Source organism: Euprymna scolopes, chromosome 28, assembly GCF_053919585.1.
Source record: "Euprymna scolopes isolate OS-2025 chromosome 28, ASM5391958v1, whole genome shotgun sequence".
In the NCBI taxonomy this organism is placed as follows: domain Eukaryota; kingdom Metazoa; phylum Mollusca; class Cephalopoda; order Sepiida; family Sepiolidae; genus Euprymna; species Euprymna scolopes.
The window spans coordinates 54,853,214-54,870,431 of NC_136509.1; the positions used below are offsets into that span (position 1 = coordinate 54,853,214).

Here is a 17,218-nt window from a genome sequence, read left to right on the forward strand (position 1 = left end):
TAGTCAATAAGTACCAACAACCATTTTTTCATGACTTAAGATTATGACCAGTTACTCCATCTTCTCCATGTTAATATGTTTAATAATTGTTTCCAAATTATTAAGTGAATCAACTTTATTTAAAAGTTTAACATTTACTTGTAAAATGAACAGACAAGCGTATCATTCTAACATTTAATAACTTTATTAATTATCTTTGTTATTATGCTTGTAAGAAAAAGGAGAAGGTTAGTCGTGGAATGAGTTTATGGATTGGGCCAAATATCAGACATTGTCCTGTAGGAAGATAAATTCATGTGTGTACCGTATTGAAGTTTTGTTGTGGCAGTACCCATGATGGATTGTCGTCTCAATTTAGTCGACCTCCAGGCCCAAAGCCTCAGATGACATCTGTTGTGTCCAAAGAAATTTGTTTGGGGATTGGTCTGAACCCCCATGAAGTGTTCTCAATCTACGTCGTGGCAGAGAAAAGGAGTTGCCATGGGTTTAACCTTTTTATGAACTTTGTCATGTGGTCAGCTTGCCTGAGAGCTGGTCACTGAATGGGCAAGCCAGAAAGGAAGTTGACTGCTACAACTAATATGCTATCTATATATCTATAAAAGTGAACGTGTGTGTGTGTGTGTGTATGTACATTTCCCTACGCAATAACTGTCAATTTTAAGTATACAGACTCGAACTTTGTAATCCGTTTTCGGCCAGAAATTTGGCTGTAAGGGGTCAAAGTTCAACGATTTGACCTTTGAGAACTCTACCAAACCCATCTGACAATTTTGGGTCTAAACACTGGAAATTTTAGATATAGGTTCCTTGGGCATGGATCTAACTTAATAACTTGATTTGAGCTCAAAACAATAAATGTTAAGGGGTCATAATAGGGGTCAAAGTTAAAGTTGCGGTCTCTACCAAATTACTCAGACAATTTCTGGTCTAAACATTTGAAATTTTACATAAAGGGTATTCAGAGATAGGGCAAGCTTTTTTATCAGTTTGGGTCGAAAATTTTTAATTACCAATATACAAATGTATGTATGTTTGCATGTCTGCCTAAACTTTCGACAGAGGCGACGGATTTTCACAAGATCAGTATTGTTATGAAGTTTGACCTTTCAGACGACAAATATTGAAAAATTGGCTAAAAACATTAATATCTTCACCTTCAACTGGGCACTTTTCTACAGAGTGGGGGGGGGTCACTTTTTTCGCCGATATTTTTGAAAGTCATCCTCTCCTTTCGATTGTCTAGCCTTAATTTAAACCTACGTTACTTCCGGTTTGGTGGTGGTTGTAACAGCAAAGACGTTAGGTTTTTTTCACATTCTTTTCCTCCCTCACGGTACGGGTTCAAGCCTGCCTTCCTACTACCACTTTTTTTTTTTTTTTTTTGCTCAACATACACCTGACAAAAACCCGGGCAACGCCAGGCTGAAATGCTAGCGATCAAATAAACCAAAGATATTCAAAATCCTAAACCATGAGTATATGCTATTCCTACTGCTACACATTCTTTTAGTTTTGCAGTTGTATGCTTAGTATTTTACATTTTTCTTTTCACAACTTTTCAAATTGTAAACTGCTTGATCCTTTTCCGGTCTGTTGTGTAAACTGCAACCATAAACATTTCAATATGGATCTTGTTCTGTAGAAGCACCTAGTTTGTGCAGTAACCTTCTTTTCAGCCAGAAAATGCCAGATAGTCAGAATGTTGTGAGCATGTGCATTGTCATGATGAAGGAAAAGTGTAAACAAAAGGTAAAGAAAATAAATGCAAGGTTTACAGAAATATAAAATAATAGTTATATATTTATCTTTTTATTTATCAAGCTATGGTCATTAAACCATTAGCAATAGACAGAGGTTACTAAACTAATTAGGGAATGCATAAAACTAAAGAACATCATGATAGTCCATACAGAATTCTGAATATATGACAGTGATACATGTTCATTCATATGATTCTGAGGCAGCACGTTCAGGATTGTAGAACACAATGCAAAAGGAGATGAGACACTTATATTATTCCTGATTTTCATAAACAAAGATTAGACACATATTACGAGGGGCGTGCAATAAGTAATGCCCCTGACCCACTTTCAGTTGTCTGATTAGCTGAAATTTTGCATGTGCAACGATTTATATCGCTACGAGTTATGTGGCAAATTACAGCTCTGAACTAAATTATGGTTTCTGTTTTACAGGTGTTTGAACGGAGTCAGGTGTGAAATGGAGCCTGTTGGATGTCGAGCAATGATCCGGTTTTTGTATTTGAAAGGACGCACACCACTGGAGACTTTTGATGAAATGAAAGAAACTTATGGTGATAATGCTCCATCATATGACCTTGTAAAACGCTGGCATCGTGAATTGAAACATGGCCGGAAGTCTGTGGAAACAGCTCCAAGACCTGGTCGCCCCCCTTCTGCCATTGATGAGGCATCTGTCCGTCAAGTTGAGCCTGCCATTTTGGAAGATTGGTGCATTACTATTCGCCAAATAGCCCAAGGTGTCAAGATTAGTACAGGGTCCGTAGAAACTATCATTCATGACCATTTGCATATGCATAGGGTTTCTGCCAGATGGATTCCCAGATTTCCAGAAGCGAGAACGCGTAGAGTGCTTGAGGATGAATTTGGAGATGTGCCAAGAAGATGAGTCAAAGTTTTTCAAAAGACTGATTACACAGGATGAAACCTGGGTCCATCACTATGATCCAAAGAACAAAGCCCAGTCAATGCAGTGGAAGCACTTGGACTCACCACCTCCAAAGAAGGCAAGGGTGCAGCTCTCCACTGGCAAGGTCATGCTCACAGTCTTCTGGGACCAGGACGGAGTAGTGATGACAGATTTCCTGGCAAAGGGTACCACAATTACAGGAGCCTATTATGCTTCACTTTTGAGGAAATTAAGGGAAGCTATCAAAATCAAGAGGTGGGGCAAGATCAGCAAAGGTACATTCCTCCTGCAGGACAATGCTCCGGTCCACAACTTGCATGTCGCCAGATCAGAAGTACAGGCGTGTGGTTATAAAATCCTTCCCCATCCTCCCTACTCTCCTGACCTTGCACCCTCTGACTTTCACCTTTTCCCAGCCATGGAGTTGTTTTTGAAAGGAAAGCGTTTCTCAGATGATGCAGCCTTGATTTCTGAAGTAACGTCGTGGTTGGAGAACCAACCTGGGGTGTTCTACAAAAACGGTCTCCAGAGATGCATCAAACGATGGGAGAAAGGCCTAACTCTGGGTGGTTCCTATGTAGAATGTAGAGAAAGACTAATAACTGTGCCAAGTTTTGTTGCTCTACTTCTATGGGAAGTGGGTCAGGGGCATTACTTATTGCACGCCCCTCGTATTACTGATCTTCATAAACAAAGATTAGACACATTATTCCTGATCTTCATAAACAAAGATGGGACCCTTATTTTATTCCTAATTTTCATAAACAATCTTCCTCCTGCAATCATGTTTGAGATGGGTATATTTGTTGATGACACCATTCTCGACTGAATCCTTAGAAAATAACCTTTAAATAGGTTTAAAAGTAGATGATTATGTTCAATGCTATCAAGACAAAGTTCCAGTAGTTTTGCAGAGAAGTTACCATGCTATTTTTTTTAATAGTCAGGGCTTTATGTTGCAAGTGAAAGTTATATTTTACAAGTGACAAATATAAATAATTGCAATAGAAATATACGAGCATGAAAAGTAATATGGTTTAGCTTAAACATGAAAAAATAAAGGACTAGTTGTTAAAACTGGAAAAGAAAAGGACAAGATATTCTAGAAAAAAATATAAATTTATAACTTCAAATATTGCAGAATTAAGAATTAATTATATAATGTTATGAATTGAATTTTAAAAAAAATCTTAATGCTGCAATGTATTTTATATCATAAACTGCTTCAGCAATTTCTGAGACTGACTCCATAACAAGTGGTACCCCGCTCCAAAAAGTTATATATATATATATATATATATATATATAAGAAATTCTGCAGAAATAAGCAGACTCCTCATCGGTCGGTTTGTCTGCTCACGATTTTGTTTGAACCTATCAGATTGCTAACTGCCTAGGGTATTCTTGGCTCCAAATTTATCTTTTCAGATCACCAGTTTTGACAGACACAGGTTGAAATAGATGGACGAAACTCAGTCAAAACTTGTAGCCTCAAAATCACTGTCTCATTGAGAGGTTTTAATGCCCTAATGTGAGACGAAATGTTATCATTTGCAAACACCGATGCCCTTATGTTGGGCAAATTATATTATCGCACACGGTTATGCTCTGTCAACCAATTGACTTTCATCATTACCGTATAATGTCTCACGGAGACAAAATTAAGGTCTACAGTTTGACCTGTCGTTTGCCCGCCATTCGGACGGTTATCTACAGTGAACTCCATGAGGACTACCAGAGTAGCAGCAGTATCCAGTAGTTGAAGTTTAAAAGGTGAGCCTGTTGTAATTTCTGATTGGTTTTCTTTCATTCTGCCAAAGGCAAAACCAATGTGAGAGAATTTATCACTATATATAAAGTGGTGTTTAAATAGTATTATAAAGTGCTATTTTAAATAGTATCTTCAAGTTAAATTCAAGTTTTACGATATCTATTTTTGTTTATCAAATTGTTAGGTGAAAGTACAGAATAGTTACAAAACACCCGCCAGCCAGGTAACATAAGTGCATAAGTACAAGAAAGTGATTTCCAATATCGTATTCAACTAAAGCAGCACTTGAATGAATTCTCGCTACACTATAATCATAGGCATGTTCATGAAAAATATGGTAATTAAAAAAAAATCCCCAAAAGCTTTAAAACATGTTTTCAACAACTTAAATTTTTATTTTTGAATAAAAAATAATTATTAAAACAAAAACAGCAGCGTTCTCGTCGAGTAGTTTTTATTTTATTCAAGAAAATAAAAGGTACTCATGCACTTATTGAGCCGTGCTGAAATAATTACATTATTTAGAAAGCCATTCTTAACATGGGGACAAGAAGGTATTGTGTACCTTTTCTGTACTTTCACCTAACAACTTAAAAACAGGTATCGTAAAACTTTAATTAAACTTGAAAATACTATTTAAAAATAGCGCGGATCAATAAGTGCACTGGACTGCACTAGCACCAAATAACATTTCACTGTGTTTCGATCGACGACATTCCATCAGAGTTGTGTGTGTGTGTGTGTGTGTGTGTGTGTGTGTGTGTCCGTCGAAACGACGAAGACCATCTGATCATCCTGTAGGGTGGGGGGGGGTCATCATCGGTGAGTACGGATATGGCTGATAAGCATAATCTTTGCTTGAAAAGTTCTATTGCAGTGGGAACAGGGAATCATAGCAGATATCGAGGATTTCAAAACATTGTCCTTCCTGTGCTTCTTCTCTGCAGCAACCTTTCAGTAACTTTCATATTTGCAGGCACAGCCACAGCGACCCGCCACTTGGCTCTCTCTAAAGAGAGGTACGTACACGCAAAAGCTTTTTGTTTATTGCCACAAGTGCTAATTTGGACTTGCACCAATTCTCCTGTTAATAATTACCTATAACTATAATCTCCGGCCAACAAAAAAAATATCAAATCTTAAAATAATACGCAAAGCGCAAAAAAAATAATAATTACTCCCTAAGTTGAACTGCGTACAAACAACACCGGAGCCAATGCGTATTTCGCTGGAGGGGTAGCAGTAGCACTCGTGTACGTGTACTGTACGTCAGACGATGAAACAATGTTTATCGCTTGCGCACAATTTTAAATTACAATTTGTTCAGGCCACTTCATAAATATTTTACAAAAAACAATATATATCATCTATAATACAAAATTTTAAATTAAATTATATTTAGGTCAGTAAACCGGTTTTACCTCGATGCATTTTTAAGAGAAAAAGGCACTCGTATATTTGTGAATTATTCAAAACAAAATTTTACAAAGATGTCTGTTCTAGGCGCTTCTACAGAATTGGGATGAGATTTTGTAGTCGATAAATGGAGTTTTCAGGTAAAAAAAAAAAAAAAAAACAATAGACAGATCTATTCTTGATTTTAAAAAATCAGATTTTAGTTCGCCATGATGATTACTCAACTTTAAAAGTCAGAAAATAAAAATAAAAACACGTCTGCATTTCTTAACCATACAACTAACCCTAATTCTAGATGACAATACGAACCCACTGTTACGTTTTTATCGTGTTAAGACGGTTATTTTGTTTGAAACCATTCAAATTTTAAGCATCCTTAAAGTTCAATTTCGTCCCAAAATGATTTTTACAACTGGGGTTAAAAAATATTTTTTTTGTTAGAATTAAAGTTTAAAAGACAAAAAGTACTATATTTAAGTTTGTGGATCTAAACAAAAGAAAGCAAGATTTGTCCACCATCTAAATAAATAAACCAAAAGTATGTTTTGCCGTTGGCGTCAAATAACTTTAATTTTAAGTCATTTTTTAATACTTAAAAAAAAAAAAAAACTTTGAATATTTAAAGAAAACTTTTTAACGACATAAACAAACAAAATTCTGGGTTTGTATTACTGTACACATAGATTCGAAAAAGTTGTCAAAAACAAATATATAACAAATAAATGTTATCAAAGGCAAGATAAGTTACTTTTCTGCCAAACTGGATATATTTTTTGTGTTTTTATTCAATGTAACATTTATTCAGCTCGAAAAACATACCGATGTATTCGGAAATTCAAGATGGCGTCTCACACCCTCTTTAACACCGTAAGTTTGGAAAAAGGTGTTATAAATAAAAACCTATACAAAATACTATTAAAAACCCGCCGAATATATGTCAACCTATGTCACGGTAACATATATTGAGCGAGTTTTTAACAGTATTTTATCCGGTTTTTTATTTATAACATCTTTTCCCACACTTACCGTGTTAAAGAGAGGATCAGACGCTATCTTGAATGTTCCAATACATCGGTAAACACTGTATGGTTTTCGAGCTGAATAAACATGTTACATTGAATAAAAACACGAACAATATATCCAGTTTGGTAGAAAAGTAACTTATCTTGCCTTTGATAACATTTATTTGTTATATATTTGTTTTTTGACAACTTTTTCGAATCTATGTGTACAGTAATACAAACCCAAAATTCTTTGTGCAAAAAAAAAAAAAAAAACACAAGGATTTTTTATATATATTTTTTAAAAAATGGGAAAACTAGTATTCTACGTAAATATAATGAAATAATTGAAAATATACCTTATGCGGCAGAAAATAAATCTGCGTTTAAACAATAATAAAGATAAGGAAATCCGACAAGTTATTATTCAATATTGTAGTAATTCCTTTTCATTCTATTTTCAAACAAACCGGGAAGATAAAGTTCGGTGAAAGATTAACCAATGAAATGCCGTCATTTGATACAGTGGCGCCGTCTTCAAAGTGTAGATAACTTTTAAAAGCTGACAGTTTTCTTCAAAATGAATGAACTGGAAATATTTGTGTAGCTTACTTGCAATATATATTTCATACATATTATATTCCCAAGTTTATCAACAAGTTTTATCTGATTTTCCAAGCGATGACAGAGTGAATTAATTCAATCGTATTAATTTGTTGTTTGATTACGACTTTTTTCTTTTTTTTTAAAATAAACACTGATTTTTACAAAACATCTTCCCATACATAACTCTACTAGTGACCTTTTGTTCGGGTAGCAATAATAATTTTTAATAAACATTGTTTAATTTTACTATTATTTATTAACTAATTAAATAGACATGAAGCAGAAATCAGGAAACAAATTATTTACAACTAGCAGTATTCGCTAACCGGTGTCGTCCGCCCGTCCGGTAAAAGCGTGCCCCTAGTACCGTTGTTGTTGTTGCTGCTGCCCAACCTCCTAATGTTACGAAGGGCTTTCAGAATAGACACCCCTAACTCCTCATGAAAACGATTTTTTTATAGGTAGGTTCTGTGTTTTTGGTCTACCAGGCCACATTTACCAAAAGTTATAAAAAAAAAAAAAAAAAAAAAGACTGACGTACACGACACGAGTAATGCCTCTCGAGCGAAATACGCATATCGGCTCCGATGTTGTACGCAGTTCGTTTGAGGGAGCATTCATTATTCCGAAAAGGAAAAAAGTGTGGTGTGTGTGTGGCCTTGTTTTTTTTTTTTTTTTTTTTTTTTTTTGGTGCTAATGCAGAGAGTGATCCGCGCTATTTTTTAAATCATATTTCTACGTTTAATTAAAGTTTTATGATATGTTTTTTTATTCAATTGTAAGGTTAAAGTACAGAATAGGTACAAAACACCCTCCCCATGTTAAGAATGGCTTTTTAAATAATAGCATTATTTCAGCACGGATCACTCTCTGCATGAGTACATATTATTATTATTATTATTATTATCATTATTATTATTATTATTATTATTATTATTTATTTATTTATTTGGGCTTTAACTTGTCGCTTTTCGGATTATTTTTTATTTGGGGTGGGTGACTGGGTGGTTCTTTTTTTTGCAGTGTTTTTTTTTTTTTTTTTTTTTTGAGGGGGGTACTTTTTTGGCAGTGTTTTTTATTTGATTGGATTATTTTTTTTTTGCCATGTTTTTTTTTTTTTGGTGGGAGGGATGAATATTTTTTTTTTTTTTGCCGGTTATTAGGTGGGGGGTTGTAACAAAAGTTGTCAAAAAACAAATATATAAAAAATAAATGTCATTAAAAGCAAGATCAGTAACTTTTCTACCTAACTGGATATTTTTTAGTGTTTTTATTTAATGTAACATGTTTATTCAGCTCGAAAAACGTAGTGTTTACCGATGTATTGGAAAATTTAAAATGACGCCAAACTCTCTGCTGAACACGGTATGTTTGGGAAAATGAGTTAGCAATAAAAACTTCAACCAGAACTAGCGACCATACTTACAAAACTGTTTAAACATTGTCTTAAGGAGAATAGCTTCCCATCACCTTGAAAAATTTCATCAGTATGTCCTGTATTTAAGAATTCAGGTGATCCCCCTCTCAGTACAGGCCAATAAGTCTCCTGTGCATCATGAGTAAGTTGCTGGAATCTGTGTTAAATAGAGAAGTAATCAACCATCTCAACAAAAATAACCTTCTTAGTGACACGCAATATGGTTTCCGTTCTGCTAGATCTACAGCAGATGTGCTTACAGTTATATCTCATAGGATTAGCAAATCTCTTGACGGAGTCAACATTTCTAGGGCAATTGCTCTTGACATATCTAAGGCCTTTGATAGGGTATGGCATAAAAGTTTACTTCACAAGAGCTCTAGCTATGGTATAGCTGGAAATGTCTTCTCAATTATTAAATCATTTCTTTCTGATAGGTTCATAAGAGTAGTAGTTGAGGGGCAAAAATCAGCTCACAATATTAATGCTGGTGTCCCTTAGGGATCCATCCTGGGCCCAACTCTTTTCCTTATCTACATTAATGATCTTCCAAATCACATCCTTACATCATTTGTAGACATTTATGCTGACCATTTATGGTAGCACATCTAATAAACGACCAAGTCCTCTCCGATTCTCTCTCCTCTGATCTTGAGCACGTGGTACAATGGGGAAAGAAGTGGCTGGTTACTTTTTAATGCATCTAAAACTAAGCTTTTATCTTTACATCATCAATGCTCTGATCCCCATCTGGCATCAACTGAAATGAATAGCTCGCATCTTGGGGAGGCCTCATGTTTTGACAAGCTTCTGGGCTTGACCGTTACTCCTGATCTTAAATGGAACACGTACATTAAATCTGTTGCCAAGGCCGCTGGAAAAATGGTGGGATCTTTCTATCGATCCAGTAGATATCTCACTGCTGATGCAATTCTCTATCTATATAAGAGCCAGGTACGTCCTGGGCAGGAGCTGCTAGAAAGGACTTGTCCTGCCTTGATAGAGTTCAAAATAGACTTCGTAGCCTTGTAAGAGATGTCCTTTTCTCTTCCCTGCAACCTCTATCTCCCAGAAGAGATGTTGCGAGTTTGTCTCTGATGTATCGTTATTTTCATGGAAGGTGTTCGACTGAGCTTCAGTCTATGGTCCCCCCTCGCCAAACTTTCACAAGAAACACTCGTCTAGCTGTAAACACTATCAATAATTCCCCCCACTCTTTATCTGTGCCTAAACCTAAACGTAGATTCCATGAACAAAGCTTTTTTCTTAGAATTGCACGCCTGTGGAATTGTCTTCCGTTTTCCTGCTTTCCGGCTGACTACAATATGGTTGTCTTTAAGTCTAACGTAAACAAGTTCTTGATGAACCGTTCCATATAAGTTAACAAATTTACCAAATTTCCATTACTAATGATTACTATATTGTCCAATTTCTACTGTACACTCTTTAACCCTTATCCTCGAGTGGCTTCTTGGCCTTGATAATGTGGTGATGCCTGTTAAAAAAAAAAAAAAAAACTATACAAAATACTGTTAGAAACTTGTTCAATATATGTTACCGTGACATGGGCTGACATATTCAGTGGGTTCTAACAGTATTTTCTATAGTTTTTTTATTTTCAACTCATTTTCCCAAACTTACCGTGTTCAACAGAGAGCCCGGCGCCATTTTTAATTTTCTAATACATCTGTAAACATGTTTCATTAAATAAAAACACTAAAAAAATTAGCCAGTTAGGCAGAAGAGTGAGTAACTTATCTTGCCATTGATAATTTTATTTGTTATATATTTGTTTTTTGACAACTTTTTCGAATCTATGTGTATAGTAAAACAAACCCGATTATTTTTCATTTTATTTATTTATTTATTTTTTTTTTTTGCTGGAGATTATAGTTATAGGTAATTAATTAACAGGAAAATTGATGCAGGTCCAGCAAGTGGCGATAAACAAAAACCTTCATAAGTACCTTTTATTTTCTTGAAAAAAACAAAAAAAACAACCTACTCGACGAGAACACCACTGTTTCGTTTTAATAATTATTTTTTATTCAAACGTAAAAAATAAAAATAAAAATTTGGCTTGAACTTTGCGATTTTCGGATTGTTATTTATTTATTGATTAGCTGGATTTAACAAACAAACAAAATGAAAACAAAAATTTTGGTGCTTATGCACTTATGTTACCGTGATGTTTTTTGTTGGTTAAGTGCCTCCCCCAATGTTTAAAGTGTTTCTAATGTTTTTAAATGTTTGGAACTTGTGCCCATACCACCGCCCCCGTACCGTTAAATCCGGCTAAAAACAAGAATAATCCAAAAATCACAAAGTTCAAGCCAAATTGAAATTTTTATCTATCCCCCCCCAACCCACAAAAAAAAAAAAAAAAAACAGCAAAAAAAAAAAAAAAAAAAATATCCATCCCCAAAAAAAAAAAAAGCACGGCCAAAAAAAAAAAAAAAAAAAAAAAAAAAAACGGGCCCCATTTTTGAGGTTTCATTGTGAGCTAGTGAAGAAAGAACAGAAGCCCATTTTTTTGAGGAATCAACGCAGGGGGGTACGGATACTAAAAAAATGGCATCTATGCCGGGTGGGTACGTGTTTTTTTTGCAGAATAGTACATTAAAGTAAAAAACTATCAACACAACATCTTATGCGTGTAAGACAACATATGCTGTCACGGTTTTATCGTAATCATCGTCAGAAATAGTAAAGCTCCTTCCACTTGAGTTTGTTGTAGGTACTGGATACTACAAATAATGTTTCTGAGAAGAACAGGACACTGGTCAGCCCTGCAAGGCCAGTTGAAAGTTTTACGCGGACCATAGGGGTGCTTGAACTGAACATTAACATCACCTTCATTGAGGTTTACTTTCTGCACCAATCTGACCCACTAGAACGAATTGTACACACATTATGTATGTCGAAGGAGCAACATCCCCAATGTCAACAAGAGTTAGGATTTTAAAGTTGTGAATGTCAACAAATGAATCATCCTCACTACAGAGTTTGTGTCCGATTTTGCATCCTGATTGTGGAACAAAGTGATGACTACTTCTCGTCCCGGGCACTGTTTTCCCATCCTCAACCATGTCTTCCCCATTCTATCTCTCCTCAACCATGTTTTCCTTATCAATTCCAAAGAACACAATGGACTTCATTTCTGCATGACACACCTCCAGTACTATTTTGTAAGTTAAAATCTGGTTGTTATTCCCCCTCCCTTTTAAACTGGAGAGGGGGGGGGCACTATGTTATTCCATCCAAATTTCAAAGACTACAAATTGAGGGTCATTTATGGCATGTTTACGAACTATTTTTGACATTTATGAGGGGATTTTCAAGAGGAGATGGGCAATGTTCACACTTCCTAAGGGGAACTGTACTCTTATTATAAGAACCATGAAATTGAGGCTGGATTGTGATTCATTTTTCTATTATTTTTAATAATACTATTACTCTCTATTCCTCTTCGCAAAAATACCAGCCTTGGGTTCTTATAAAAATATTCTTATAAAAAGTATAACCCACTCTAGACATCATGATTAGTGTTATTTTTTCCAAGTAACAAGAACTCATTTTGATTCATTTCAATATGATCTGTAAATAATTGAACAACAGTTTTCGTATTCACATTCTACCATAGTCAGAAAAATGAACTTGTTGGAACATGAATTAAATTTTGCTGTGAAACAAGTAGTTCATGTCTATTACTCCAGAAAACTGAGGAATTTATTCAGACGACAATGGAAATCTGATTTTTAGTTAGCTAATATAAAACTTCCTCTGGGAAAGAGCACAAATATGTTAATGACAGTGGAGAATATGTGAAAAAAACCAAGGCATTTCTCAGCATTTTGTTGAGGATGAGAGTAAATTTGAATATAATTAAGAAATAATTCTCCTTTATTACTGGACAAACTTCCCTACCCGGTTACTTGGCTCCACCTGCTACTTGCATCAAACAAAAAAACAAAATAGTTTCAGCCAACTTACAGAAACACCAGAAAGCACCAATACCACTTCTTAAATTAAAAGAAGTCAAAATAAAATTCAGGATTTCTTATTTGTGGTGAAGTCAAATGACCTCTTGTACACTGCTCTGTCTGGAAGTGAGGCCCCTAAAACTGCCCATCTTTGAGGTTCGATTGTGAGCTAACAAGGAAAGAACAAAACCCATTTTTAGAGGAATTTAAGTTCAGACTATCAAAAATGTCTAGGAACAAAAATAATTCAATTTTGAATAGTGCCACATGTGTTTTTTGGGCCGCACTAGACCAATACTCCAATTTCGTTTAAAAGTTCAATAACTCAGAAACAGTTTATTTTCAGAGGCTTCAGACATGATTTTTGGATTCCTCATGTGGAAAACCTTGTCAGTGCAAATTTTCAAGGTTCTACCTAGTCTAGAAATCAGTTTATGCCCCATAACGTCATTTCATAATTTCGCGACTCAACGTGATATATGCAAAATACCAAAATTGCGATATTTCCGGAACCACTGAGAATTAGAGGCTCAAATTTTCAGGATTTCCTGGTTTTTATGATACCAACATGTAGACAAAGGTTGGAAAAAATCTGAGAGGTAAGAGTGTCATGATCTGGATGATTTGAGATGGAAAAAGCCAGATGCCAGTGCTTAATCCTGGTCAATGTTGATTTGAAACTCTTCACAATCCCAAGAAGTAGTTGATGGTCAGTAGTGATGGTGAACATTGCTCCATATAAATAGAGATGGAAATGTTCAGCTGCATACACAATACATATTCAGTCTGAGAGTATCGCTATTCTACATCCACAAGGGTACAACTGGTGCAGCATAGTGCATTCCTATTTTGTGTAAGAACTGCACCTAATTTAACTGGGCTTGTATCTTAAGGAGGTTAGTGTTTTTTATTTGGCTTGAAGTAGGTCATGACTTCAGCTCCTGTCAGAGCTTCCTTCAGCTAATTCTTCTGTTTCTGACCATATCCCTTCCATGTCCTTTGTGAGTTGTCGAAGTAGTTCACTTACAGAAGCATAATGTGGGATGAATCTTGCCACATATTGGGTCATGCCTAAAAACGATCAAATTTCACTATGTTATTGGAGGATTTGCATTTCGTTATAGCAGAGACCTTCTCTGGCTCGGGTGATACTCCATTTTCACTGAAAATATGTCAAAGAAAATTTATTCTCGTACAGAGAAAAGACATTTTTTTCTCTGTTCAACTTGGCTCCCGCATTTTGTAGACATTTCAGTGTGACCCTCAGGCTGTTGTCATGTGATGTTTGGTCACATCTGTGAATTATGATGTCATGATATGGTTTTTTTTTTTACTCCTGGGATATCTCTGAGGAGGTCAGCAATTGCTTTTTGAAATAGTTCAGAAACTGCATTTACTCCAAAAACTAGATATTTGTAGTGGAATAATCCTGCATGTATGGCAAATGTTGTGATGTATTTTCTTGATTCTCCAAGTTCTAATTGATATACGTTCAAGAGGTTAAACTTACTGAACACTGTATAGTCGTTAGTCTGCAATTAAATCACGCATGGTTGACATTACATGTTTTATAATTTGGACAGCTTCATTTGATTTCCTCATGTTGATGCAAGTACGTACACCACCATTTTGTGGGGGACCTCCCACAAACGGGGCTTACCGATGGGGTAGGTTCAGTGACTTCTTCAGTCACATCGATTTCTCAGAGATGCTTTAGTTTTGTCTCAAGGTCCTTTCGTATGTGAAATGGTATTCGAAAATTTCTGGAGAATTATTCACAAGAGTGGTAATTTTTGGTGTTTTAGGTGGTGTTAGGATAATATAGATTCATCACTCGATGAAGAAAGGGATGCAGGAGGATGGGTGAAATGAGTTTCTCTTGCTGTTTTAGCATTGCATACTCTTGTAAAGTATTTTGTGGCATTTTTACATTCTTTTCCTTGGGCTGGACAAGTTAGGTGTGTTGAAAAGTACTCACAATAGTGGCAGGTCTGATGTCCACCGTTTTCTTTTTTGTCCGCCTTGTGTTTGGGTATTGAAGGTGTCATGACCACTATTTTGCTGCCAATATCTAGGGAAGTGGTCTTTACTACCCCTGCTGTTATTTTTTTTCTACAAAGAATCTTCACTTATCAAGGTCCAGAGGTTACTCGAGGATAAGGGTTAAAGAGTGTACAGTAGTCAAAAGGACAATATCATAGTAATCGTTAGAAGTGTAAATTTGGTAAATTGGATTACTTAAGGGGAACAGCTCATCAAGAACTTGTTTACATTGGACTTGAAGACCACCATACTGTAGGCAGTTGGAAAGCAGGCAAACGGAAGAGAGTTGCACAGATGTGCAGTTCTAAGAAAGAAGCACTGTTCATAGAATCTACGTCTAAGTTTAGGACAAGGGTAAAAGAGTGTACAGTAGTCAAAGGGACAATGTCGTAGTAATCGTTAGAAGTGTGAATTTGGTAAATTGGATTACTTAAGGGGAACGGCTCATCAAGAACTTGTTGATGAGCCGTTTTCCTCAAATAATTCAATTTACCAAATTTATACTTCTAATGATTACTACGATATTGTCCTGTTGACCACTGTTTTGTCGTTGTTTTTGTATGTACGGTGTTTGTGGTTCTCGTTGTTGTATAGTGGGTATATTTCTTTCTGTGGCACTCCTGCAGCACATGCATGTGCTAATTCAATAGCTCTGGCTTCATCCAGAACTTGTTTCAGTGTGGAATTATTCCTTAAAGCTCTTTTGTAACTTTAGAAATAAGACATCCCTGTAGAATTTGGGCCTGAATCTCACGGTCAGTATTATCAAAGTTGCCATGAAAGCCAAAGTTCGTAGTCCTGCATAGTATGAGTTTAGACTTTTGTCTGGGTTTTGCATTGCCCGTCAAAATTTGAAAATTTTGTATGAAGTGTTTATCTGAGGTGTGAAATGGTTGATTAGCGACTTTTTTGTCACCTGATATTTCTTTGATACTACTGAGCTATCTTCTGTGATAGTGGTCAGAAGTATTTCTTTTTGGTGGTTTGAAAGTTATGATTAATGTCAAAAACCACATAATGAAGAAAATCACTTTCCTTTTTTGTCGTTAATGTTTACAGCAATGAATAGATTTTTCAGTTTCTCTGTCCATTTCTTCCAACAAATGCTGGTAGTGTTCTGGTCAGTGTGTACACTGAAAGCTGGGAAAATTGGTAAACCACCACTGACCATTTAATTTATTCCCAAAATTCTCTTTTACCATTGTCAGCAGATGAAATATTGAAAGGTCCTGGCTCGCAGGTGTCAGGTTGCAAAAAAAAAAAAAAAAAAAAAAAAAAAAAATGAGAACACCACACATAACAGCTTGCTCGCCATGTAACTCACAAACCTTTATTTATCTATGTCTTCTCTGCACATAATTTTAGCATAGTTTAAGATGTAGGTAACTCTGAGATTTACGTCCCTTGGATTGTAACAACACAGTTGTTTCTAGGATTCCCGCTACTGATCAACCATGATTCATAAGGAAACAGATGAAATCAATGCACCCTGGTCAGTGTATGACCAAATCACCTAGCAGGAACAGCATTCTATGAGAGAAAAGAAGTCTTTATGACTGTTACAGAGAAATCATCTGGCTTAGCTCATCTTCATTTAATGAGATGTTGACTATTATTCATTTTGTTGTAATGCATGCAGTGTTGCTTGCTATGCGTATCTTCAGTACACGTGAATAACATGCTCTTGTATTTCTTATGTTATTCAGGTATCCAATAAAGTCTTGGTCATTGCAACACGGCAAAAAGTAAACCATACTTACCTATGACCAAGAATATCCAGAAACATTGAAAATGGCACAAATCAGCTGCACAGCCTCAGATTGTGAAGCCACCTTTGACGGTACCCTTGGTATTGGAAATCCTCATCCACCTGATTGACATCCATATCAACATGGTCCACCCTCCGCCTGCACCTGCCATAGCTACAGCAGCATCAGCTAAGGCAGAAAAAGTCAAGCGACCCATGGTATTGGCTGCAGGTTCAAGTGAGGATTTTGCCTACTTTGAGCAGAGATGGGATGACTATAAATCCGCCTGGCACTTACAGGGCACAGACATAGTCTTCCAACTCCTCAAATGCTGCGACAACCCCTTGAGAAAAGACCTCACAAGAACGTTTAGGTCTCTCACAGACTGCAATGAGACAGCATTCCTGCAAAAGATAAGAGCTCTCACGACAGGAGAGTGTCATGGTAGCAAGAGTTCAGCTACAAAACATGAAGCAATATAGGGATGAACCAGCTAGCAGAGCAATCACTTGAGACCAAAGAAAGTGGGAAATGCTCTGCTGGCCGCCTCCTCATGAACA

At 36.0% G+C, this 17,218-nt stretch overlaps 1 protein-coding gene and 1 long non-coding RNA gene across 5 annotated transcripts in view; one reads left to right on the forward strand and one right to left on the reverse strand.

Moving 5' to 3' along the window:
• LOC145249633 (citron Rho-interacting kinase-like) overlaps nucleotides 1-17,218 on the reverse strand; it is a 384,140-nt gene that overhangs the window by 351,812 nt on the left and 15,110 nt on the right. The window contains exon 1 of one of the 4 annotated variants that reach the window (XM_080111383.1): nucleotides 7,221-7,348. The exons of the other annotated variants lie outside the window; for them this stretch is intronic. The gene's annotated coding sequence lies outside the window, so the exon portion shown is untranslated. Of the gene's footprint in view, nucleotides 1-7,220; nucleotides 7,349-17,218 lie in introns of those variants that run through there. 4 annotated transcript variants of the gene reach the window in all.
• On the forward strand, nucleotides 5,260-16,806 carry LOC145249635 (uncharacterized). The gene is made up of 2 exons (XR_013863558.1): nucleotides 5,260-5,463; nucleotides 16,617-16,806. It is a non-coding gene; the product is annotated as an uncharacterized LOC145249635 (long non-coding RNA).